Raw genomic sequence first — 24,949 nt, 5'->3', positions numbered from 1 at the left:
GGTCAACAAAGATTTTCTGTCAAAGGCCACAGATGGGGTGCCTGGGAAACTCAGTCGGTTAAACTTCTGACCTCAGCTCAGGTCGTGATCTCACAGTTTGTGAGTTTGAGCTCCACGTCCGGCTCTGTGCTGACAGCCCAGAACCCACTTCGAATCCTCCGTCGCCCTCGTGCTCTGTCGCTCCCCCTTTCTCATGCTCTCTCTCAAAATAAACCAAAAAAGCCAGAAACAAACTATTTTAGACTTCATGGGCCCTGCGATCTCTGTTCCAACTATTCAACCCTGTCATTGTAGCACAAAAACAGCCACAGACTACCATAAAGGAATGAATGCCCAGGACTGTGCTCCAATAAAATTTTATTTACAAAAATTGGGGGGTGGGCCAGATTTGGCTCCCAGGCTATAGAGTCTCCTACCTCTGTTTCAAATTTTCTGTTCCATCCTAATGTTTTTGCAATGGGTATAAACTTAGTCTTATACAAAGTTCTATCACCTCACCTAGATCTGTTTACTCCCTACAAAGTTGCAACCACTGGAAATCATTAATAAACAAGTCTCTACAGGGTACTAGTACAAGATTATGGCATAATCATGTTTGGATTCGTTGAATTTACTCATTATCTCCATTATGCTCAATGAGGTCTGAGATACACATTCACGGGGGTGCAATTTGCTCTTGCTGAGAAGTCAGTGTGCATGCTTTTATATTTTGTATAGCACATGATCATTTTTATTTGTTCTAAGAACCTGCAGTGGGTTCTGCTCATGAAATTCTCCAGTTCATTCACTGTAGTAGGTGTATTAGTCACGGTTCTCCGGAGAAACAGAGCCAATATATATAATGTTGGTTCATGCAATTAAGGAGGCTGAGAAGTTCCATAATCTGCCACGTACAAGCTAGAGAAGCCAGGAAGACCGGTAATGTAGTTCAAAGGCCTGTGAGCCACAGAGCTGATAGGGCAGATTTCAGCTGAGTCTGAAGGCAGAGGACAGAAGATTGATGTTTAGTTCAGCCAGCGGGCAGAGGAAGAATTCTCCCACCCTCTGCCTTTTTGTTCTATTCAACTCCTCAGTGGATTAGAGGGTGCCCACCTATGCTGAGGAGGGCCATCAGCATTACTCTACTCATTCAATTTCTTCTAGAAATGCCCTCACAGACACCCCTAGAAATGTTTACCCATCTGTCTAGGCATCGAATGGCCCAGTTCAGTTGATGCATAAAATTAACCATTTAATAGGTTAGATACTTGTTCAGGTAATATTTATTTCCACATCCTTTGGAGAAGTTCATTGCCCTGGAGTTTGATTTGATTTGCCTTGGCCAATGGGAGGTCAGAGTACATTAAAGGACAAGAGGCTTAAAATCACAGAGTTGTGCCTGCCTTTCACTAGAAGGATGTGCCAGTAAGGTGGTAGAGCATGTGAGGAACAGGTCTACGTAATCCTCAAAAGGTATTTTTTTAATGTTTGTGTATTTTTGAGAAGGAAAGAGTGAGCAGGGGAGGGGCAGAGAGGGATAAACATAATCTGAAGCAGGCTTTAGGTTCTGAGCTGTTAACACAGAGCCCAGTACGGGGCTCGAACCCACAAAACAGGAGATTATGACCTGAGCCGAAGTCAGATGCTCAACCGACTGAGCCTCCCAGGTACCCCCTCAATAAAAGGTATTTTAAAAAAGAATGCTTCGGGGTGCCTGGGTGGCGCAGTCGGTTAAGCGTCCGACTTCAGCCAGGTCACGATCTCGCGGTCCGGGAGTTCGAGCCCCGCGTCAGGCTCTGGGCTGATGGCTCGGAGCCTGGAGCCTGTTTCCGATTCTGTGTCTCCCTCTCTCTCTGCCCCTACCCCGTTCATGCTCTGTCTCTCTCTGTCCCAAAAATAAAAAATAAAAAAACGTTGGAAAAAAAAAAAAAGAATGCTTCAATAAGATTTCCAGGAAAAAACAAAAACAAAAGAAATTCTTTAAAAAGGATTGCTAGGCCAGATGCAAAACTAGTTACTGTTCTACAGAGCAATAAAACCATAATCTGTGGGGGGTTTGTTTTCTATCAAGCAGAACTCAAGTTAGCAAGTAACTTTACAATATCTGAGCTTTAATAAATGGTAAAACACAAGGTCAAACACAGGAACATCTCATAAACAATAATTCTTGGTTGAGCCTGTTAATTTAAAATGTCCCATATTTTTGCCTTATTTTCAAGCTTCAAGAAAACTTTCTTTACCCTTGTTTGAGGGGTACACCACAATCAAGGAGAACAGCCTTGGGTTATAAAGGAAACACGGTATCCTGAACAAGGAAGCCCAGGAACGCCTTAGGTAGAGCAGACCTGGTGATGCTCCTGCTGATACATCACACTATGCAGATAAACTACACGTTGTGCGTTCCTTGTTGCCTTGGCTATTCCAGCAGGAGCAGGAGATGGATGGGAAGAAACCCTAAGGAGAAGGACTCCCTGGACTGACCACTGTGGTAGCCTGCAGCTCTGCTGGGTTCCTTGACCTTGGGGCCACCTAGAAGCATGTGCTGATACAAATGTGTTAGGATGAGTGGTCAGCGGCTTTTACTGGCTTTACTCTAACTAGATGTCACCAAAGCAAATAATGTAACACCCCAAAACCTTCACAAAGATGCAAATAATCACAAATATTTTATTGTTTCTAATATGACACTGTCTTTAGTTCTTTCCCTTCCTAGTGACATAACATCTCAGAGGGAATTAATGGGGCACACGTCAATGCTGAACCTCACTCAGCCTGTCAGACCCAGGCAAAGTTAAGTGCACTTAGATTTATCTTGGTAAATGGATAAGCATCATGAAGACCTCACACACCCCGAACAGGTATAAGGGGTGCAGGAAAGTTTCCTGAATCTCTCAGGGCTCTACCAAAATTCATATGTTTCTTCTCAGTAAACTGAAGACCAAACTTTTACTGCAAAGGGTCAGACGGCAAATATTTTGGGCTTTGAGGGCCATACCATCTCCAGTACAACTACCCAATTTTGGCGATACAAAATGTAAACCAACAAATAACTGTAATTGAAGTCCAGTAATTCACAACAGGTGGCAGGCTAATCTGGGGCCATAGTTTGCCAACCCCTATTCCAGACTATAGCAGCCTCCCTAAACCAACAGGACAAAGCCGCCTCCCGTGGTTGCACAGCCCTGATAAGCCCACTTCCTACACCTCCGTACCTGTGTCCCTAAAGCTTAAAGCAAAATCAACTCATGGTTGCTTTTCCCACCATCTGTGGGAGCTCATCATGTACAAGCAATTAGCACAGAGGTGAGGGGCTGCACACAACATTACCTCCTTAAAAGTGGCCAAGGGAAAGGAGAAGGCTCAGAAACTGCTGCAGCCTGAGTGGCTGGGAGCTACAGCCCCACTCACCAGAGGGCGACTGGACCCAGTTATGGCCCCCAAGGCCAGGCTCAGGGGCAGGTGCATGGGTGGAGCCCTGAGGGGCTGTAGGGCGGAGGCAGTCCTCGGCCAGCCCCACACAATGGGCCAGCAGCGACAATGACAGGGATGTGAAGGTGGAAGCAGTCAGAGGCTGGGATCGGGCTTGAGCAGAAGCCCAAAGCTGACCGTCCTGGAAAGACCCCTGGACTGTGAGGAGGGGGTAATGCTCCCGCGGCAGCAGCCAGAGCCCCTCTTCACTTAAACAGCAGCAGACCCGAAGTTGGAAACAACTGGCAAAGGAGACGTCACGCAGCCCTATCACTACCTACCTTCAAATACCCTTAAGGGTGCCTGGCTCAGTCGGTTGAGTCTGAGACTTCCCCTCACATCATGATCTCATGGTTGATGGGTTCCAGCCCTGCGTTGGGCTCTGTGCTGATAGCTCAGAGCCTGGAGTCTGCTTTGGATTCTGTGTCTTCTTCTCTCTGCCCCTCCTCCATTTGTGTGCGCTCTCTCTCTCTCTCTCTCAAAAGTAAATAAGCATTTAAAAAAACTCTAGTAAATTGCACAAAACTAACTTGTCTTGGGGGAAGCGGGGTGGAAAGAAAAAAATTCTGGAAACAAGGCCTTTGAAATGCTGAACTCCAATTCCCTTGGAAAAACTGCTAGTAAACAACCTGTATAGAACTTTCTTTTAACTTTGAAGGAAAAGGGAGAAATGAATTCTGAAAACAAAGCCTTTGAAAGAAAGTCTTGGAAACAGCCTCACCTCTACTCCTAAAACTCAGCCCGCCAGTCTACAAAAGCCAGGGATCAACAAATACCAGCAGGTTAAACTAAGTAAGTGCCTTGTTGTTCTGATCTGTAACATAGGCCTTCCCACGGGAAAGAGACAAAGCTCTGATTCCCCTCACTCTCCAGCCCCCTCCTCACCCCATGCCCATGAAGTTCCTAATGGGCAAGCAAGGCGGGTTCATGGGTCAGTGTATTCGTATCCTACCTCTGTCATTTCCAAGTAGGAAATCACGCTCCATTTAAATTAACCAAGACTAAATATTGACCCTCACAACTGCCATGATGAAGCCAGTTCAAGTTCTAAGTGACGAAAATTCATGGTTTTAGGGGTGATTTTGGAATTCTAATCTTATGGAAGGTCCATTTGCGCTACAGTCTCAGCCCTCAAATGTTAATAACCTGAATGTACAAGTGTGGCCTTGTAAGTTGAACATTATCTTGTTGAGAGTGTTTGTGTCTTGTTGATTGGAGCTTCACCTGTTTTAAACCTAAGTCCAATGTTTATCTTGTTGAGGGTGTTTGTGTCCTGGTGATTGGAGCTTCAGCTAGTTTAGGCCGGAAGTGAACGTGCATCTTGTTGAGGGTGTTTGTGTCCTGTTGATTGGAGCTTTGGCTGGTTTAAGCCCGAAGTGAACGTGTATCCTGTTGAGAGTGTTTGTGTCCTGGTGATTGGAGCTTTGGCTGGTTAAAGCCCAAACTGAACGTGTATCCTGTTGAGGATGTTTGTGTCCTGGTGATTGGAGCTTTGGCTGGTTAAAGCCCAAAGTGAACGTGTATCCTGTCGAGGGTGTTTGTGTCCTGGTGATTCAAGCTACACCTGGTTAAGCCTAAATTGAACGTGCATCTTGTTGATGGTGTTTGTATCCTATTGATTGGAGCTTTGGCTGGTTTAAGCCCGAAGTGAACGTGCATCCTGTTGAGGGTGTTTGTGTCCTGGTGATTGGAGCTTTGGCTGGTTTAAGCCCGAAGTGAATGTGCATCCTGTTGAGGGTGTTTGTGTCATGGTGATTGGAGCTTCAGCTAGTTTAGGCCCGAAGTGAACGTGCATCCTGTTGAGGGTGTTTCCTGTTGATTGGAGCTTTGGCTAGTTTAGGCCCTAAGTGAACGTGTATCTTGTTGAGGGTGTTTGTGTCCAATTAATTGGAACTTTGGCTGGTTTAAGCCCGAAGTGAACGTGTATCCTGTTGAGGGTGTTTGTGTCACGGTGATTCAAGCTACACCAGGTTTAAGCCTAAATTGAATGTGTATCTTGTCGAGGGTGTTTGTGTCCTGGTGATTGGAGCTTTGGCTGGTTTAAGCCCGAAGTGAATGTGCATCTTGTTGATGGTGTTTGTGTCCTATTGATTGGAGCTTTGGCTGGTTTAAGCCCGAGGTGAACGTGGATCCTGTCGAGGGTGTTTTTTGTCCTGGTGATTGGAGCTTCGGCTAGTTTAGGACCTAAGTGAACGTGCAACTTGTTGAGGGTGTTTGTGTCCTGGTGATTGGAGCTTTGGCTGGTTTAAGCCCGAAGTGAACGTGCATCTTGTTGAGGGTGTTTGTTTCCTGGTGATTGGAGCTTTGGCTGGTTTAAGCCCGAAGTGAACGTGCATCCTGTCGAGGGTGTTTGTGTCCTGGTGATTCAAGCTACACCAGGTTTAAGCCTAAATTGAATGTGTATCTTGTCGAGGGTGTTTGTGTCCTGGTGATTGGAGCTTTGGCTGGTTTAAGCCCGAAGTGAATGTGCATCTTGTTGATGGTGTTTGTGTCCTATTGATTGGAGCTTTGGCTGGTTTAAGCCCGAAGTGAATGTGTATCCTGTCGAGGGTGTTTTTTGTCCTGGTGATTGGAGCTTCGGCTAGTTTAGGACCTAAGTGAACGTGCAACTTGAGGGTGTTTGTGTCCTGGTGATTGGAGCTTTGGCTGGTTTAAGCCCGAAGTGAACGTGCATCTTGTTGAAGGTGTTTTTGTCCTATTGATTGGAGCTTCGGCTGGTTTAAGCCCGAAGTGAACGTGCATCCTATTGAGGGTGTTTGTGTCCTGTTGATTGGAGCTTTGGCTGGTTTAAGCCCGAAGTGAACGTGCATCCTATTGAGGGTGTTTGTGTCCTGTTGATTGGAGCTTTGGCTGGTTTAAGCCCGAAGTGAACGTGCATCCTGTTGAGGGTGTTTGTGTCCTGGTGATTGGAGCTTTGGCTGGTTTGAGCCCGAAGTGAACGTGCATCCTGTTGAGGGTGTTTGTGTCCTGGTGATTGGAGCTTCAGCTAGTTTAGGACCGAAGTGAACGTGCATCTTGTTGAGGGTGTTTGTGTCCTGGTGATTGGAGCTTCGGCTGGTTTAAGCCCAAAGTGAACGTGTATCCTGTTGAGACTGTTTGTGTCATGGTGATTCAAGCTACACCTGGTTTAAGCCTTACATCCATATAGGTTATAAATGGTGACTCTCTTCTTTATCCTTCTGGCCCACATCCATGAGTTAATTTGTGTTAGTTTGATCATTTGCCCAAGACACAACTCACATCCCATAATTCCAAATAGACAGAGGACTGGGACTTGGATCCAGACAGCATTATAGGGGTTCCTGGGTGGCTCTGTCAGTTGAGACTCCGACTTCAGTTCAAGTTACAATCTCACAGTTCATGAGTTTAAGTCCCATATCAGGCTCTCTGCTGTCAGCACAGAGCCTGCTTCAGATCCTCTGTCCCCCTCTCTCTGCCCTTCCCCTGCTTGTGCTCTCCCAAAAATAAATAAATATTTTTTTTAAAAAGATAGCATTGTACAAATTGGTGCGGCCACTCTGGAAAACAGTGTGGAGGTTCCTCAAAACATTCAAAATAGACCTACCCTATAACCCAGCAATAGCACTGCTAGGAATTTACCCAAGGGATACAGGAGTACTGATGCATAGGGGCACTTGTACCCCAATGTTTATAGCAGCACTCTCAGCAATAACCAAATTATGGAAAGAGCCTAAATGTCCATCAACTGATGAATGGATAAAAAAAATTGTGGTTTATATACACAATGGAATACTACGTGGCAATGAGAAAGAATGAAATATGGCCCTTTGTAGCAACACGGATGGAACTGGAGAGTGTTAGGCTAAGTGAAATAAGCCATAGAGAGAAAGACAGATACCATATGTTTTCACTCTTATGTGGATCCTGAGAAACTTAACAGAAACCCATGGGGGACGGGAAGACAAAAAAAAAGAGGTTAGAGTGGGAGAGAGCCAAAGCATAAGAGACTCTTAAAAACTGAGAACAGGGGCGCCTGGGTGGCGCAGTCGGTTAAGCGTCCGACTTCAGCCAGGTCACGATCTCACGGTCCGTGAGTTCGAGCCCCGCGTCGGGCTCTGGGCTGATGGCTCAGAGCCTGGAGCCTGTTTCCGATTCTGTGTCTCTCTCTCTCTCTGCCCCTCCCCCGTTCATGCTCTGTCTCTCTCTGTCCCAAAAATAAATAAACGTTGAAAAAAAAAATTAAAAAAAAAAAAAACTGAGAACAAACTGAGGGTTGATGGGGGGTGGGAGGAAGGGGAGGGTGGGTGATGGGTATTGAGGAGGGCACCTTTTGGGATGAGCACTGGGTGTTGTATGGAAACCAATTTGACAATAAACTTCATATATTGAAAAAATAAAAAAAATTTTAAATAAAAAATAAAAAGATAGCATTGTAAGTACATCGTTTGAAGCCACTTTCCTTACCTCCAATCTGAGCACATGTTAATGACAGATGAAATATAAAAATAAATATAAAAAAATTATAGCCAAAATCAAGATGACTGTGTCTATGGATGTGAATTGGAGGAGAAATCCAAGGTGGTGACTAAAAGCTGGAACTGGGGCGCCTGGGTGGCGCAGTCGGTTAAGCGTCCGACTTCAGCCAGGTCACGATCTCGCGGTCCGTGAGTTCAAGCCCCGCGTCAGGCTCTGGGCTGATGGCTCAGAGCCTGGAGCCTGTTTCCGATTCTGTGTCTCCCTCTCTCTCTGCCCCTCCCCCGTTCATGCTCTGTCTCTCTGTCCCAAAAATAAAAATAAACGTTGAAAAAAAAAAAATTAAAAGCTGGAACTGCTGTCTTGCTAAGCTCTCAATGAGTCTGGGATGTCTGAGAGTTTTGTTCTTGCACAGCAGGCAGGCAATATATGCGTTGAACACCAGGTGAAGGACCCAAATCAGGCTCACTGCTCAGGGCTTCTGGGAAAGGTTTTCTTCCAAATAAAGCATTTGTGGGGAAAAAAACTGCTGTCTTCTGCTTATATCTCCCATGTTACCTGGGATGTTATTATGCAATGACATGATGCCAGAAGCTGAGACAGCCTCTTGCAACTGCTGAAGAAAAGGAAAGATACTGACCTGGAATCCTGATGTTGTTGGACCACTTAATGAACCTGGGACCACCCATCCTCTGTACTCCTAAAGTCAGTAATACATTTCATATGGTTTAACCAGTGTTGGTTGGATTTCCTCCTACATGAAGTCAAATGCATCCTCACTGAAATACCTTCCAAGGATAGGGAGGTGGGCAAGACCTTGCTCTTAAGATGAGCCTGCACACAAAAATTCCAGTACAAATGAGGAAATCAAATTCGATAAAAGACTCAAAACAAAATACACTAATAAATTACCAAACATGAATTTACTCCAAACAAAAGTAAAATTATAATCTGAAAATGGCTTTAAATAATATGTCTAGGATCCTCTGTGAGAAGAAATGATCAATAAAGAGACAGAAATTAGGAGACAAAATCAGGCAGAAAGTAAAATAACAATAAACTATTGAAAAAATAATTTGAAACCCTGAAAATGAAATCTATACTCATTGAAATATACTTAATAGGCAAAGTGTACAAGAGACTGGACACAGGGGCACCTGGGTGGCGCAGTCGGTTAAGCCTCCGACTTCAGCCAGGTCACGATCTCGCGGTCTGTGAGTTCGAGCCCCGCGTCAGGCTCTGGGCTGATGGCTCAGAGCCTGGAGCCTGCTTCCGATTCTGTGTCTCCCTCTCTCTCTGCCCCTCCCCCGTTCATGCTCTGTCTCTCTCTGTCCCAAAAATAAATAAACGTTGAAAAAAAAAAAAAAAGAGACTGGACACAGTGTGAAAATGGACTCAGAGGAAGTGAACTGTAGGAAAACCATAACAAGGATAATTATCAGAAAAATCTGTTAAGAGACATGGGTGAGAGTGAAGAAGCAATACTTGAGAGAGGAAATTAGAACATTTCTAAGATTTAAGAGAGACATAAATTCTCAAAAGTTTGCTCTGAGCACAAAGCAGGATTGACACAAATTAATCCAAAAGTTGATATGAAAAAGATAAAGAGAAAAATCTTTAAAATACCCAGACAAAAAAAGATCGCTAAATAAATAAGGCATGGTGATTAGACTGCCCTGGGGTGTGGCTGCAAACTCTCCTTTCTCATCCTGAGCTGTCCTCACTGCTCTGACTTCTGTACATTATCTTTGCTAACACCCTCTCAAATCTTGATCCTGTCCTTAATTTCTTATCCCTCCCCCCACCCTGTTCCCCACATTTCTTCAATATTCAAAGCCCACTTCCCTCCCATTTCAGCTTTTTTGTTCATATCCCCTCTTGCTCAACTCCACATCAGCCATGCTCCCTCAAAACATCATCTTTTTTTTTCATTTATATCTCTATTATTTTTCCAAATAAGATTTGTGGTGCTTTGAAATCTGTATACAATAGACAAAAACAGAGTAATTGATTAGCAACCATCAGAATAAGGCACTGAAGCCACAATTCCTAAAAATGGACATTACATAGTCCTTCACTCTTACTAAGGTCACACAATTCGATGGGAGCTTCCAAGTGACCAAAGCAAAAAGAGAAATACATTCAGCACAATATTTTTACTTTCCATAAAATACAAGTGTACTAGTTGGTAAGGAGAAGTATTTCCATACAAAAGTCAGGCATATGGGACCATGTTACAAGCCCTCTCTTGCTCTCACCCTCAATACCATTTCTGTGGCACCAAGCAGGGTGGGCAGGTGTTAAGTCACAGAAACGCAATTCAATTCCTACTGAAGCCTCTGAAGGACTCCGGCTGGAACAAGAGCATGATTTGGCGATCCTGTCTTCTCCCACCAAGCAAGCTGCAGCTGACCAGAGCACGCAGTTCCTCTGAATGTGCTTCTTTGGCAAATAGATATTTATCACACGTGCAATTCTTCATATTCAATGTATCTGTGTAGCTCCTTTAGAGCCTTTTAAATTTTTCATTTTTTTTCTCATTCACTTATTTTTAAGCATTTTAAATATGCTTTGGTCAATTCCTCTCAGGGCATATCAGTTGGATTGGGTAAAAATCTTTGACATATTAAAGAAGACAGGAGATAAAACGATGTCTCAAAGAATGTAGAAATTATATACAGAACCAGTTGTAATACTAATTACATACACTGTCCAATTTTGTGATGTTAAGCACGAATAAATTTAAGCACATATGTCATCAGATGACACAACAATCCTAAAAATTTACGTGACATTCCAAAAATAAATTATTAAGCCAAAAAAACATATCTAAAATTATCAATAATAAAAAGGAAATTTGAATCAGCCATGCTGGAGGAAAGACTCAATTACCATTTAATTCTGTCTGTAAACAGTGATATTACAAAATTATTGACATGTGAAAAGTCAATCAAAGAGTATATAGCCAAAAAAGTAGCAAGAAAACTCCCTTCTAACTTACAAAAGTTTTGCTGAGAAATCAGCTCATAGTCTTATGGGTTTACCCTGGTAGGTAAACTTTCTGTTTCTCTCTTGCAGCTTTTAGGATTCTATCTTTAACCTTTGACATTTTAATGACTATGTACCATGGTGTGGACATGCTTGGGTTCGTTTTTATTTGCCATTCTCTCTGTGCTGCTTGGGTTTGGACATCTATTTCCCTCCTTAGGCTAGGGAGTTTTCAGTTGTTATTTCTTGAAATAACTTTTCTATACCATTCTTGCTCTTCTTCTGGGACCCTTATAATGTTTGTTCACTTGATGTTGTCCAAGAGATCTCTTAATCTATCCTCATCTTTTTTTTTTTTTTTTTTTGCATCTTTTTTTCTTTTTGCTGTTCAGCTTGCATGCTTTCCATTACCCTGTCTTCCACATCACTGGCATATTCTTCTGCATCCTGTAATCTGCTGTTGATTCCTTCTGGTGTGATTTTTATTTGTTATTGTATTCTTCGACTCTGATTGGTTCTCTTTAACATTTTCTATCTCTTTATTGACAGTGTCATTGAGTTCTTCCATTCTCTTCTCCAGCCCAATGAGTATCTTTATAATCATTACTTTGAATTCTTTATCAGGCATATTGCTTATCTCTTGCATTTAATTCTTTTACTGAGGATTTTTCTTATTCTTTCTTTTGGAGCACATTCCTCTGTCTCCCCAATTTGCTTGGCTTTCTGTTTGTTTCTATGAATTAGGAAAAATGACTATTTCTCCTAAAGTTGAAGGAATGGTCTTGTATATGGTGACCCCTACAAAGACTGGGTATACTTGATGACTTTTGGTCGCTGGCTGGAGCTATGACTATATATATGCTAGTTATTACTCTTTTAAACCATGACTTTTTACACAAAGAATAAAGTGATAATAATAATGTAGAAAAAATAAAATAATAGAAAAAAAAAGAAAAAAGAACAAGAAAGAATAAAGCCAAAATGAGAAAAAAATAAGAACAAAGCAAGATAAATTCTAAAAAAGTCAAAAAAATACAATAAAACAGTAAAAGCAAAGCAAAACACAAAATCACAGCTTCTTGGTGCCCCAGCACCACAGGGTGGCTAGTGTGGACTTGTGGACCCCAGACTCACTGAGGTCACAAGCTTGCCAGGAGCTGGACCCTGCTAAGGTAGAGGAAAAGAGAACATTCCTGCAGTTCCTCAGCCCTTTGAATCTACAGCATGCATTTATTTATTTATTTATTTATTTATCTATCTATCTATCTATCTATCTATCTATTTATTTATTTATTTATTTATTTATTTATTTTGTGCTTCAGTGTGACTAAGGCTGGTGTGAGCCTGCAGACCCTGGGCTTGCTAAGGTCCCAAGCCCTCTGTGATGATCTGACCTGCCAGTTATGGCATCGGGACCCTCAGATTATGGCCTCTGAACCTGCCCTTTATGGCAGCCAGACCCTGCTCTGGTCTGAACTCTTGATGGAGGGAGAGACCACAGTTCCCCAGTTCCCCAGCACCTCTAAACCACAGCTTTTCCTCTGTCCAGTGCATCTAGGACTGGTGTGGGCCTGTGGACCCTGGGCTCACTAAAGGTGCAATCCACAGACACGCCTGGACCCGCCCGCCAGAGTGTCCGGACCCTGCTCCAATCCAAGCTTCGCCAGTGAGGTGGGAATAGAAACTGCGTCATTCTCCGGTCCCTCTGACCTGCAGAGATTTCCTGGGGCTCCTCCGCCGCTTGGCAGAGTCCTAGTGTTATCTCTGTTATATGCTAGTTGCTCTTTTAAACTGCAGCTTTTTTCTGTGCCCAAGGACAGAAGAATCTCTTCTGCTCCTGTTCCCTCAGTGTTGTCCCTCCCCACTGCTGCTCGCAGCACTGGGGGTGGGGGGTTCCCTTTGTTACCATGTGTCCACCTCTCTTGCTGTTCTTTTGCTGTTCTTTCCGTCTTTGGTCCTTCAACAGCAGTTCAGTCTGCCCTCAGCTCTTCATGGTATTATTTGGCGTGTTCCATGGAGGAGGTGAGTTCATAGTCTTCCTATGACACAATCTTGAACTGGAATTCCCACCTTGAAGCCTGCATTCACAAATGAGGGATATGCATGCAGACTAAGGTATTCTGTCCATTCACCAAACACTACCAAAGACTTGTAGCCAGGTGACATTTCCACTCACTGACTCAAAAGTTTTAGCCGTCAAGGCCATTGGCCTTTTGGCTTTTAACCCAGAGGCCTGTACTGATTGTTGAAGTTGTCCAAGCAGCAGCAAATGGCCCAGCTTCAGCCTTTCCCTTGAAAATTATTGTGTTAAGGTTACAGAGTCCGAAACACAGGCTGCTCCCCTCCATTTCTCAGTTCGCTAGGTGTTTGGCGGGGTTGTGTTCTAAAGACAACTCATATGGAATATAGTCCCCAAATGTAAGACAGCTAATCATAGCTCAGACAATCAGTGCTCCAGACCCCAAAGGAAGTTACTTCTCCATTATAGGCCTTCAGACCCCAACCATAATCTACACCATTGGATCTCTGGTTCACAGACCTTCAAAGTACACCACTGGCCTTCCTGAGTACTCCAGTTTGCAGAGGATCATGGGACTTTTCAGCCTCCCAATCTCATAAGCCAATACCCTCTAATAAATATCTTTATTCAGTTATTCATTCTGATTATATATATAAAATACATATATATTCTTATTATGTATATGATAGATAGATAGATAGATAGATAGATAGATAGATAGATAGATGATAGACCGATCTTCTACTGATTCTGTTTCTCTGGAGAACCCCGACTAATACACCCACCACAGTGCATAAACTGGGGCATCTCACTAGTAGAACTCATTGTGGTGCACTCATTGCCAGATTCCTAGAATAAATAAAAATGATCATATACTACATAAAAAAACTAAATTCCACCCCCAAGGAATACGTACCACAGACTAGGTTGAGCATAGTGGAAATAATAAGGAAATTACCAACTGCGATAATTTTATGTGTCAGCTTGGCTGGGCTACAGTGCCCAGATATTTGGTCAAACATTACTCTGGATGTTTCTATGACAGTGCTTTTGAATGAGGGTAACATTTAAATCGGTAGACTTTGAGTAAAGCACAATGTCCTCCTTCGTGTGGGTGGGCCTCGTCCAATCAGTTGAAGGTCTCCTCTGTGAAAGACGGCGTTGTGCAGCAGACAGCCTTCAGACTTGAACCGCAACACTGGCTCTCTCCTGGGTCTCTATAGCCTCAACAACCAATTCCTTAAATAAATCTCCATCTCTTTCTCCTACATACACACACCCTATTGATTCTATTTATCTGGAAAACCCTAATACACCAATGAAGATGGTTTAAAGTAGCATATGATCCAAAACTCCAATACAATATGTCACATCTTTGAACATAGCCTATGGCAAATTCCTTTTTGTTGTTGTTGTTGTTCTTAATATCACATTACAATAAAATTATGTAGACCAGATGTTGCAAATTTGGGGCCTAATCTAACCCACAATGTGCTTCGTTAGACTCCCAATGCAAAGTTTTTGTTAATTTTGAAAGTTATTTAACAGTTAAAACTCAGGATATTTCACTGCTGCGTTCACTTTTAGATTCAGATTCCTGCTTCTCTTGGAAAACCAAGGGAGCTAGCCACATGGAGCTGGCACTCGTGTTTGGCAAAACTTGGCTGGAGCTGAGGAGCTGCTGATTTAGACGGGGTACATCCCCCACAGCTCAGCCCCCACAGCCCCACCCTCCTGTCTGACCCTCTCTATCTCCCTCTTCTACAACACCTACCTGGCTCCTGAAGGCATTTAGGTGTGTGATCCCTGATAACAACAAGAGGATAAGGAAGCCAGGGTAAGACTAAGAGGAAAAAGAAGACAGGGGGTCCTGCCTTTCTATCCATCTTCTATCAGAATCAGTGCTCACTGGCTGGGTGACTTTTGACAAGTCTGTAACTTTTAGGAGACTTGCTTTTCTCCTGGGTAAAATAGGGCTAATGGTATAGATCCTGCACGATGTTTATGAGGATGAAATTGTATAATGTTTGCACAACACCTGGTAGCTATTATTATGATTTAGTTTATTCAGACGCAAGCCATATACTCTATCCAGGAAATATGGGGCTAAGCCAGCCAGAGCCTCGCACAGATCAGAAACCTGCTGTGAATGCTGCTTCCTTATGCAACTTGAGCAATGTGGAGTTTGAAAATGCAGTGTTCGATATTCTGTTAGTGCCTCACAATGATCTTGGGAGGTTGCTATTGCTGTCACCCACATTTAATAGATGAAAGTGCTGAGGTTCAACAGTCCTGGCCCCAGTTCTCTCCTGCCTACATCTTTGTATCACAGCCCTCACCAAATGCATTATGACAATTACTTATGCCCATGTCTGCTTTTCCCCCTGGGCAGTGAGAACCTTGAAATGAGTCGCACCACAGCCCTGGCGAGTCACAGAGGGCCAGGCTCAGGAAAATACTTGGCCAAATCAGTCAGTCCATCAACAGAGGAAGGGGCCCAGGTCAGACAATCAGCACAAGTCCCCGAGGCAGATGCTGCCCTGGCCTGGCTCTGAGACCACTGTTCTCTCTCCTTGACAAAAACAGCAATGTTTTCCCTTCTACCTCTTCCATCTGCTCTGGGGCTCACTACTCCTTAACCAGCTAGCCATTGGGGGTTTCACCTGGGCAGTCAAATGTGGATCCCAGGTAGTGATGGGGACTCCAGCAGAAAGAAATGTGACATCACACTCCCATGATGTGCTAGAGAAGTGGAAACCTTCCAGAGAGTTGCTGGCACCTGGGCAACCCAGGCTGCAGACCTCCAACCTCACCATACCCCACCGCCTCCCTAACCCAGGTCCTACAGCACTCCTCCACCCGATTCCCTGCACAACAACACGAAAACCTTGTATCAACACAATAGATGCTTCAACAATTTTAAAAATCAGATTTATTGCAGTGTAACTTACAAAAAGTCACTCATTTTAAGTGCACAGTGTGGTGAGTTCTGACAAAAGTGTGCAATCTTGTAACTACCACCACAGTCAAGATATATAGTTGACCCTTGAACAACATCGGGGGTTAGGACTGCCAACCCCCGCCCACAGTTGAAAATCCCAGTATAACTTTTGACTCCCCCAAAACTGAACTAATAGCCTATGGTTGATCAGAAGCCTTATCAATAACATACACAGTCAACACCACATATTCTGTATGTTATACATATTATATACTGTATTCTTCCAATAACATAAGCTACCGAAAAGAAAATGTCATTAAGAAGATTGCAAGGAAGATGGGGCGCCTGGGTGGCTCAGCTGGTTAAGCCTCCGACTTCAGCTCAGGTCATGATCTCACAGCTTGTGGGCTCGAGCCCTGTGTCGGGCTCTGTGCTGACAGCTCAGAGCCTGGAGCCTGCTTCAGATTCTGTGTCTCCCTCTCTCTCTATTCCTCCCCTGCTCTCACTCTGTGTGTCTCTCTCTCTCTCAAAAATAAAGATTAAAAAAAAAATTTTTTTAAAGAAAATTTCAAGGAACAAAACATACATTTACAATATTGTACTTTATTTATTAAAAAAATATCCGTGTATAGGTGGGCCCCACAGTGCAAAAGTTCCCTGCTTCAGGCTACTGATGTGCATCCTGTCTCTACACTTTGGCTCTTTCTAAAATGTCATAAAATGGAAGGTTAAAGTGTATAGTTTTTGGAGTCCTCCTTCTTTTGCTTACCATAGTGCTTCAGCTCGGGTCATGATCTCGCGGTCCGTGAGTTCGAGCCCTGCGTCGGGCTCTGTGCTGACAGCTCAGAGCCTGGAGCCTGTTTCAGATTCTGTGTCTCCCTCTCTCTGACCCTCCCCCGTTCATGCTCTGTCTCTGTCTCAAAAATAAAAAAACGTTAAAAAAATTAAAAAATATATATGAAAAAAATAAATAAATAAAATTCAATTCCATTCTTGCATCTACCATTAGCTTGTTCCTCTTTATTGCTGAGTAGTACTCCATTGGGTGAATATACAACAGTTCATTTCTCCATCACCTGACAGACATTTGTGCTGTTTCCAGGCTTTGTCTATTTTGAATAAAGCTGTTATGAACTTTATGTAAAAACATTTATTCAGGATACGTTTTTATTTCTCAAGGATGAATATCCAACACTGCAATGGCTGGGTCATATGGTAGATGTATGTTTCACATTATAAGAAAATAGCAAACTATTTTCCAAAGTGGCAATGACATTTTGCTCTCCCCCTAGCAATTGACAAGCAGGCCGGTTGTTCCACGTCCTCTGTGGCACTTGGCACAGACAGTCTTTTAAAAAAAAATTTTTTTTTTTAAGTTTATTTATTATCGAGAGACAGAGCATGACCATGGGAGGGGCCGAGAGACAAGGAGACACAGAATGGGAAGCAAGCTCCAGGCTCTGAGTTGTCAGCACAGAGCCTGATGCGGGGCTTGAACTCACAGACCATGAGATGATGACCTGAGTCAAAGTCAGATGCTTAACTGACTGAGCCACCCAGGGGCCCCTCTCAACCAGTTTTAATTTGAATTTCCATTAGGAAATGTCCTTTAGGACAACTGATGTTAATCATCCTTTCATATGTTTATTTGCTATACCTATATCTTCTTTGGTAAAAAGGGTCTTACTAAATCTTTGTCCATTTTTTTTTAACTGGGTTGTTTGGATTCCCAATACTAAGTTTTAACAGATCTTTAAATATTCTGAATCCAAGTCCTTTACCCAATATATGGTTGACAAATATTTTCTCCCAGTCTGAGGCTTGTGTTGCCCTTTTCTTAACAGGGTTTTTCAAAGGGCAAAAAGTTTCATTTTCATGAAGTCCAATTTATCAATCTTTTTCTTTTATAGTTTCTACTTTTTTGTGCTTTATCTAAGAAATCTTTACCTAAGCCAGGGTCGCAAACATTTTCTGTTTACTTCTAGAAATTTCATATAGTTATAGCTTTTATATGACAGTATGACCCATTTTGGGTTCCTATTTATATATTATATGAGGTCAAGATGAAGGTTCATTTTTTTTTCCATATAACTATCCAATTACTTCCACTCCATTTGTTGAAAAGACTAGATTTTCTCCAGTGAATTTTCACAGCACCTTGTTGAAAATCAATTGAACATGTATATGTGTGTCCATTTCTGAATTTTTCCTTCCATTTCATTGAGTTATATGTCTATCTTTATGACAAATCCACACTACCTTCATTACTGTAGTTTTGTGTAGTGAGTTTGGAAATCAGGTACTGTGCATTCTCCCCTGTTATTCTTCTCTGCAAAAATGGCTTTGGTTATTCTAGGTTTTTTGAATTTCTATAAAAATTATAGAATGAGCTTGTGAAAGAAGCTGTAAGGAGCCTACTATGATTTTGATTAGAATTGTTTTGGATCTACAGATCAATTTCAGGAGAATGGACATTGTAACAACACTAAGTCTTCAAATTCATAAACCTACTCATATTACTCTATTTCTTAAATCTTTTTTAAGCATACATAAGCATATATATACATATAAGATACATACACAGGCATGTATAATCAAATACAATAGAAATCACTTTTTAATATTTTATTTTTTTCTGAGAGACAGAGACAGATGGAGCATGAGTGGGGGAGGGGCAGAGAGAGAGAGGGAGACCCAGAATCCAATACAGACTCCAGGCTCTGAGCTGTCAGCACAGAGCCCGACACGGGGCTTGAACCCACGAACCGTGAGATCATGACCTGAGCTGAAGTCAGATGCTTCACCAGCTAAGCCACCCAGGCGCCCCTATGACACAAGTCATTTTAAATGAACTGTTACCTATTAGATCAATTAAAAATAAGAAAAATAAGTTTTTATTTTACCTTCATGTATTCCTTCTTCAGTATTTTCCTTCCTCAGTATTCTTGTTTAGATCCAAGTTACTGATCTATGTACTATTTTTCCTCTCTCTAAAAAACTTCTTTTAACATTTCTTGCAAGGTAGGTATACTGGAAACACATTATCTCAATTTCTGTTTGTCTGAGAAAGTCTTAATTTCTCCTTCACTTTTGAAGGATAATTTCACAGGGTACAGAATTCTAGGTCAATTTTTTTCCTCAAGATTTTAAATATTTCACTACACTCTCCTTGCTCTCATGGTTTCTGAGACGTCAGATGTAATCTTGTTCTTTTATAGATAAGATTTCTTCCCCCTCAGGCTTCTTTCAGAATTTTTCATTATCTTTGATTTTCTGTAGTTTGAAAATAATATGCCTATGTGTAGCTTTTTGGCATTTATCCTGCTTGGTGTTTTCTAAGCTTTCTGGATCTGTGGTTTGATGCCTGACATTAATTTGGGAAATTTTCTGTCACTATTGCTTAAAATATTTTTTCTGTTCCTTTCAATCTCCCTTCCCTCCTGGTACTACCATTATTTGTATTTTATACCTTTTGTAGTTGTCCTATAGTCCTTGGATATCCTGTTCCGTTTTTTCCAGTCTTTGTTCTCTTTGCTTTTCAGTCTTGAAGGACTCCACTGAAATTGCCTCTAGCTACAGATTCTTTCCTCAGCTGTATCCAATCTACTAATAAGCCCATCAAAGCAATCTAAATTTCTCTTACAGTGTTCTTCATCTCTAGCATTTCTTTTTGGTTCTTTCTTATGACTTCGATGTCTCTGCTTACATATACCATCTGTTCTTGCATAAAGTCAATTTTATCCATTAGCTTCCCTTAACATAACATAACATAACATAACATAACATAACATAACATAACATAACATAACATAACATAACAACATAACATAAAAAAATAAATAAAATAAAATAAAATAATAAAATAAAATAAAATATCATAATCATTTTAAATCCTTGGTGTGATAATTCCAACATCCCTGACATGTCTGGTTCTGATGCTTGCTCTCTCAAAGTGTGTTTTTTGCCTCTTGGTATGCCTTGTGATTTTTTCTTGATAGCTGGATATGATGTACTGGGTAGAAGGAACTGCTGTAAATAGGCCTTTAGTAATGTGGTCATGAGGTGTGATGGGAGGGAAAGCTTTCTACAGTCCTGTGATTAGGTCTTAGTCTTTTAGTGAGCCTGGGCCTCTTGACTTTGAACTTCACATGCGTTTCTTGGTTTTTTCTTCCCCACCTGAGGTGGGACAAGACTGCTACAGCCAGCTAGAACTCGTGCTCTCCCTTTCCCCCAGTCTGAAAAATACCCCAGCAAAAGTTAAGCTCTGGTTAACTAGTTTCCCCTGAGTGCAGACCTTGTTAAGAACAGAGTACCCAGGCATATTTCAAAATGATTCCTTTTCCCTTCTGCCTGCCAGAATCACAAGGGGACTTTTCCTGGATATTTACTGTGGGAAAGTAGTCTAACTCCTAGAGATAAATCTCATAGAATTATGAGATCCTCCCCTATGACTGGGGTCCTCCTGGAGTTTTTAACTCTCATACTTTTCCACACTGAGCCTCCAGCAGTTTGTCAATTATAGTTCAGGGTTTCCTACCCCGGCACTGGTTCCTGTGCTGGTTTCTAGTCATGACTCCCTGCATTTGCATGTCTGCCTCACAAGTCTTGGGTGTAGTAACTGGCCCTGTGTCCTGTGTCCTCCCCTCTCCTATGGATCTAAGAAGAGTTGTTGATTTTTTGCTCATTTAGCTTTTTACCTGTTGTTAGGACAGAGTGGAGACTTCCAATATCTTTACTACAGAACCATAAACTGGAAGTCTCTTAAGTCTTTAAAAATTTTTCTCAGCAAATATTTTTCAGTACACTAAAAATATATTCAATAAGTACAGATTTGTGTGTAAATGTTTTCCATAAATATTTTATATTTTCTCTAAATGATTTTATATTTTTGATGTTATTTTAAAAGGCACTATTAATTTCAAGTCTGATACTTTTGTTGCTAATATAGGGAAATACAATTTATCTTTGTACATTTTGTACATTTTGACCTTATGTCCTACAAGCCCATAAAATTACTTAGTTGTTCTAATAGCTTTTTAATAGATTTATTAAGATTTTCTATGGAGACAATTATGTCATCTGGGAATAGTTTATTTCTTTCCCAATATATGTCATCTCTTACTTCTTTTTCCTGTCTTATTGCACTGGCTATGACTTCCAGTACAATGTCAAATAGATGTGGTGAAAGTGGTCATGCTTTTCCTTATTTCCCAACCTAGAGGGAAATTATTCAATCTTTCACCAGTAAATATGATGTTAACTGCAGGTCTTTCATAAATGCTCTGTCAGGTTGAGGAAATTCCATTTATCCCTGGTTTCCTGAGAGTTTTCATCACATGTTGTTGTATTTTCTCAAATGTTTTTTTCTGCATCTACTGGGATGAATAAATTTTATTTCTTTGTTAGTCTTTTGCAATGGTGAATTATAGTGATACATTTTAAATAATAAACTGACATACTGCTTTATTTCAAACTGAAATGGCCCATATATCAATAGGACAATGGTTTAAAAAATGTGACTTACATACATACACTTCTCCTTTATTCTCTATTGTATCAGCAACAAGAAGGCAAGAAATTTAAAAAATACAAACAATATACATGGGGAAATCACAGGAAAGGAAACCCCAAGTTATTGACGAGTTTATGAATTTTTTTTTTTTTTTTTTTACCTCACTGGTAACCAGAGAAGTGAAAAAAGAAAATGCCATGTTTTTTTTTTTTAATTTTTTTTTTCAACATTTATTTATTTTTGGGACAGAGAGAGACAGAGCATGAACAGGGGAGGGGCAGAGAGAGAGGGAGACACAGAATCCGAAACAGGCTCCAGGCTCTGAGCCATCAGCCCAGAGCCCGACGCGGGGCTCGAACTCACGGACCGCGAGATCGTGACCTGGCTGAAGTCGGACGCTTAACCGACTGCGCCACCCAGGCGCCCCGAAAATGCCATGTTTTATCCAGTGATCTCAATAGTCATGAGCTTCTGGTTACTTCCCCCCCAGGAGGACACAAGATTTGATGCCATGATAAGACACCCATTTATTGACAAAAAATTAAACAATTACTATCTAATGCCTGGCTGAGAAAAGAGTAACTGGTGTTGCTGTGTTTGAGGGGGCACACAGCAGACATGATTGACAAGCAGCGGCCCCACACCTTCGTCCTTACCTGGAAGAAACTCTTACACAATCCGAGGACAAGGATAACCACGCAAGAATGTTTATCACTGTGTTGTTTGTGATAGTCATGGCACTGAGACCCCGCATCTACTGAATAGAAGTTTTTCATGGGAGCTTGTGGACTGAATTGCTTCTACTTACTTGTATCCATTCCTCCATTGCCCTGCTTTCTGGTCTACGCAGCATGGCTCCCTCTTCCCAACACTCTCAGATCACTCACTGTCCTAGAACAAATTCGCCATTCTATGTTCACTCTAAAATATGTGAAACAACAATAATTAATATTTCATGATTAATAGTTTCCTTTCCTTCTTGGAAATTTGATGAGCTTTTGAGGAATCACTTGGTTAGCCTGAGTCTGTTAATAAAAGATGCCCAAAGAAATTTATGCTGAAATTTATTTTTCACCCCGTAAAGTTTTGCACTGCAAGAAGATGCAGTCCAACATCTTTGAAGCTATGGGTATTTCCCTTAGAATTTCAATGATGAGGTGGCGTCTCTCCCACTGAAACCATTAGTAAAAGGCTTGCTCAGCATTTCATGCCTTTATCCTCTCTTACCTCCTTCCTCAGGTCAGGTGCTCAGATTCAGATGGAAAGTAAGCTAATGGGAAACAATAATGTATTTTCCAAAGGTTTCTCTTCCTTTTTCTGTCAATGGGCTGACTTGGCATTTTGTTGGCAGCCTTCAAAGCACTTCACACTTCCCTGGAAAGTGTTGAAAGCTTGTAAGTTCTCAGCACATATAATAAATAGGTTTTCAAAACAATCTCTTTTAAAATTGCCAACAATATATAGACTGGGTGAGACACTGTTTCTTCTCTGCTGGTTTTCCCTGGGAGATATTACCAAATAATTATAAAGACCATAGGGATTGAGGTAGCAGTTCAGCCACGATAAATCACTGAAGTTCTGTGACAGGCTTGTCATTGCACAAAGAAAAATATGTTCCAGAAATGACAATACACTGACATGAAATTACTTCTCTCAAGCTGGTTTTAGGTCTAGAAGTTCAAAATTTTTGGTCAGATCAGGTGTGGTGAATACCTACAGCTTTTGCCCCACCCTCACCCCCACCACCCGTTTGCCACTCTGCTCCTAACTAACCCCTGCCTCCCTCTGGAGAACTAGCCCCTCCCACACTGAGACCCCCATCCTCTGAGTCCGAGCCAACCCCAGCTCCAGGGCTGAACATAAAACTTGAGTCTAAGCCAATCAGCACACTGCATTTCCATGGCCCTAGCCATTTGCTTAGGAATGGTCACATGAGCCAACAAGAGCCAATAAAAATGTAGTTAAGCTTCGGGGAAACAGGTATTTTCATTTCTGGATTTAAACTGTGGGGAGGAAAGCATTGGAGATTTGTTCCCACCATCATGTTATACCACAAGAAACCTGAGGCTCTAGTCAAGACAGAAAGAGGCAGAGCAGAGATGTGGAAAGAAACTGAGTCCTTAAATTCAGCAATGTCTGAAACTATAACTGTACGGTCCTGTTAAATGAAACAATTTTTTTCTTTTTTCTACTTAAGCAGGTTTTTTTTAAAGCTTATTTATTTATTTTGAGAAAGAGAGAACCAGAAAGGATGGGCAGAGAGGGGGGTTGACCGAGGATCTGAAGCAGGCTCTGTGCTGACAGCACAGAGCCAGACGTGAGGCTCGAACTCACAAACCCTGAGACCACGACCTGAGCCAATGCTTAACGAACTAAGCCACCCAGATGCTCCATAGCAGGTTTTGATATGATATTCTTTTACTTCAAAATCAAACCAAACAGAGACTGTTAAAAACTGAGAACAAACTGAGGGTTGATGGGGGGTGGGAGGGAGGGGAGGGTGGGTGATGGGTATTGAGGAGGGCACCTTTTGGGATGAGCACTGGGTGTTGTATGGAAACCAATTTGACAATAAATTTCATATATTAAAAAAAATAAAATAAAATAAAATAAAATAAAATAAAATAAAATAAAATAACAAAAAAAAATCAAACCAAACAAAACCCCTCAGTGTTCCACCATATACCCTGATATTAGGTTTGAAAAATAGATTCAGTGTAGGTAAAAGTATAAATTAAGTGATGTGATAAAGAGCCTGTATTTCTACATTTCCCAAAGCAGCAAGCACATCCTGGCCACACTCTAGCTTTCCAAGATGGGGTGTGTGTGTGTGTGTGTGTGTGTGTGTGTGTGTGTGTGTGTGTGTTGGACTGACTGAGTGGGCCCAGAAAGAATAATTCTGTTGGGAATAATTCATGTCAACTGTTAGGGAATCCCTGGGTTTCAAAGCAACAATCACTGGAATTTGGAAGTTCTCTAGTAAATATGCAACTGCTTGTCAATGCTCAATGAGTAGAACTCACTAAAAGCTGAGCCACAGAATAAAATGTCTGTGAGCAAGAAGGCTCTCACTGACCATCTCCTGGCAAGGCCACCTATCTCCCTGAAACAGGAACTCTGACAAACCTGAGAGAAGGCCCCTCCCATCCCCACCTCCACATTGCAGATGCACCCCCGGAGCAGTGAAAACTCAGAGTCAGGGCCTCAGAATGCCTTTCACATCAAAGGGATGTGAGGGTGAGAGCTGACATGGGCAGCACGAGTTTACGGAAGAAACTCATGCAGAGCCTGAGGTACATAGCAGGAAGAAGCTGGCTTTCTCCTGACAGTGCAAGTTCAGCATTCTCAGCAATTCAAAACTCTTTCTAGACAGGGAAGGCACAGGACTCCAGAAAGAGGAGTCCTCATGAGACCTAGAATTGAAGGAAGAACCGAGACTTGAACAGGAATGGCTTCAGAAAACTATAAACTGAGCAAAGTTCTGTTCTCACTACTGAAGCCTGTGTCCCTTATCAGCACCTCCTTCCCAGAGGTCCAGGGCTCTTCCATGGCTTCAGTCACTGAAGAGATGAGTCAGAGACTTCTTTGTACAAAGGAGTTAGAAATC

The 24,949-nt window shown here is 41.9% G+C and overlaps 1 long non-coding RNA gene across 2 annotated transcripts in view; it reads right to left on the bottom strand.

The window, feature by feature from the left end:
* Positions 1-8,210: 8,210 nt before the first annotated feature.
* LOC102899943 overlaps positions 8,211-24,949 on the bottom strand; it is a 30,307-nt gene continuing 13,568 nt past the window's right edge. The window contains exons 4-6 of one of the 2 annotated variants that reach the window (XR_002745430.2): positions 22,570-22,716; positions 22,151-22,263; positions 8,211-8,715 (exon numbers count right to left, since the gene is read on the bottom strand). This is a non-coding gene — a long non-coding RNA (uncharacterized LOC102899943). Of the gene's footprint in view, positions 8,716-18,629; positions 21,206-22,150; positions 22,264-22,569; positions 22,717-24,949 lie in introns of those variants that run through there. The other variant, XR_441166.5, reaches the window with a different exon arrangement.

Source organism: Felis catus, chromosome C2 (genome assembly GCF_018350175.1).
Source record: "Felis catus isolate Fca126 chromosome C2, F.catus_Fca126_mat1.0, whole genome shotgun sequence".
Lineage (NCBI taxonomy): Eukaryota > Metazoa > Chordata > Mammalia > Carnivora > Felidae > Felis > Felis catus.
This window is presented reverse-complemented; position numbering and strand designations above follow the sequence as displayed.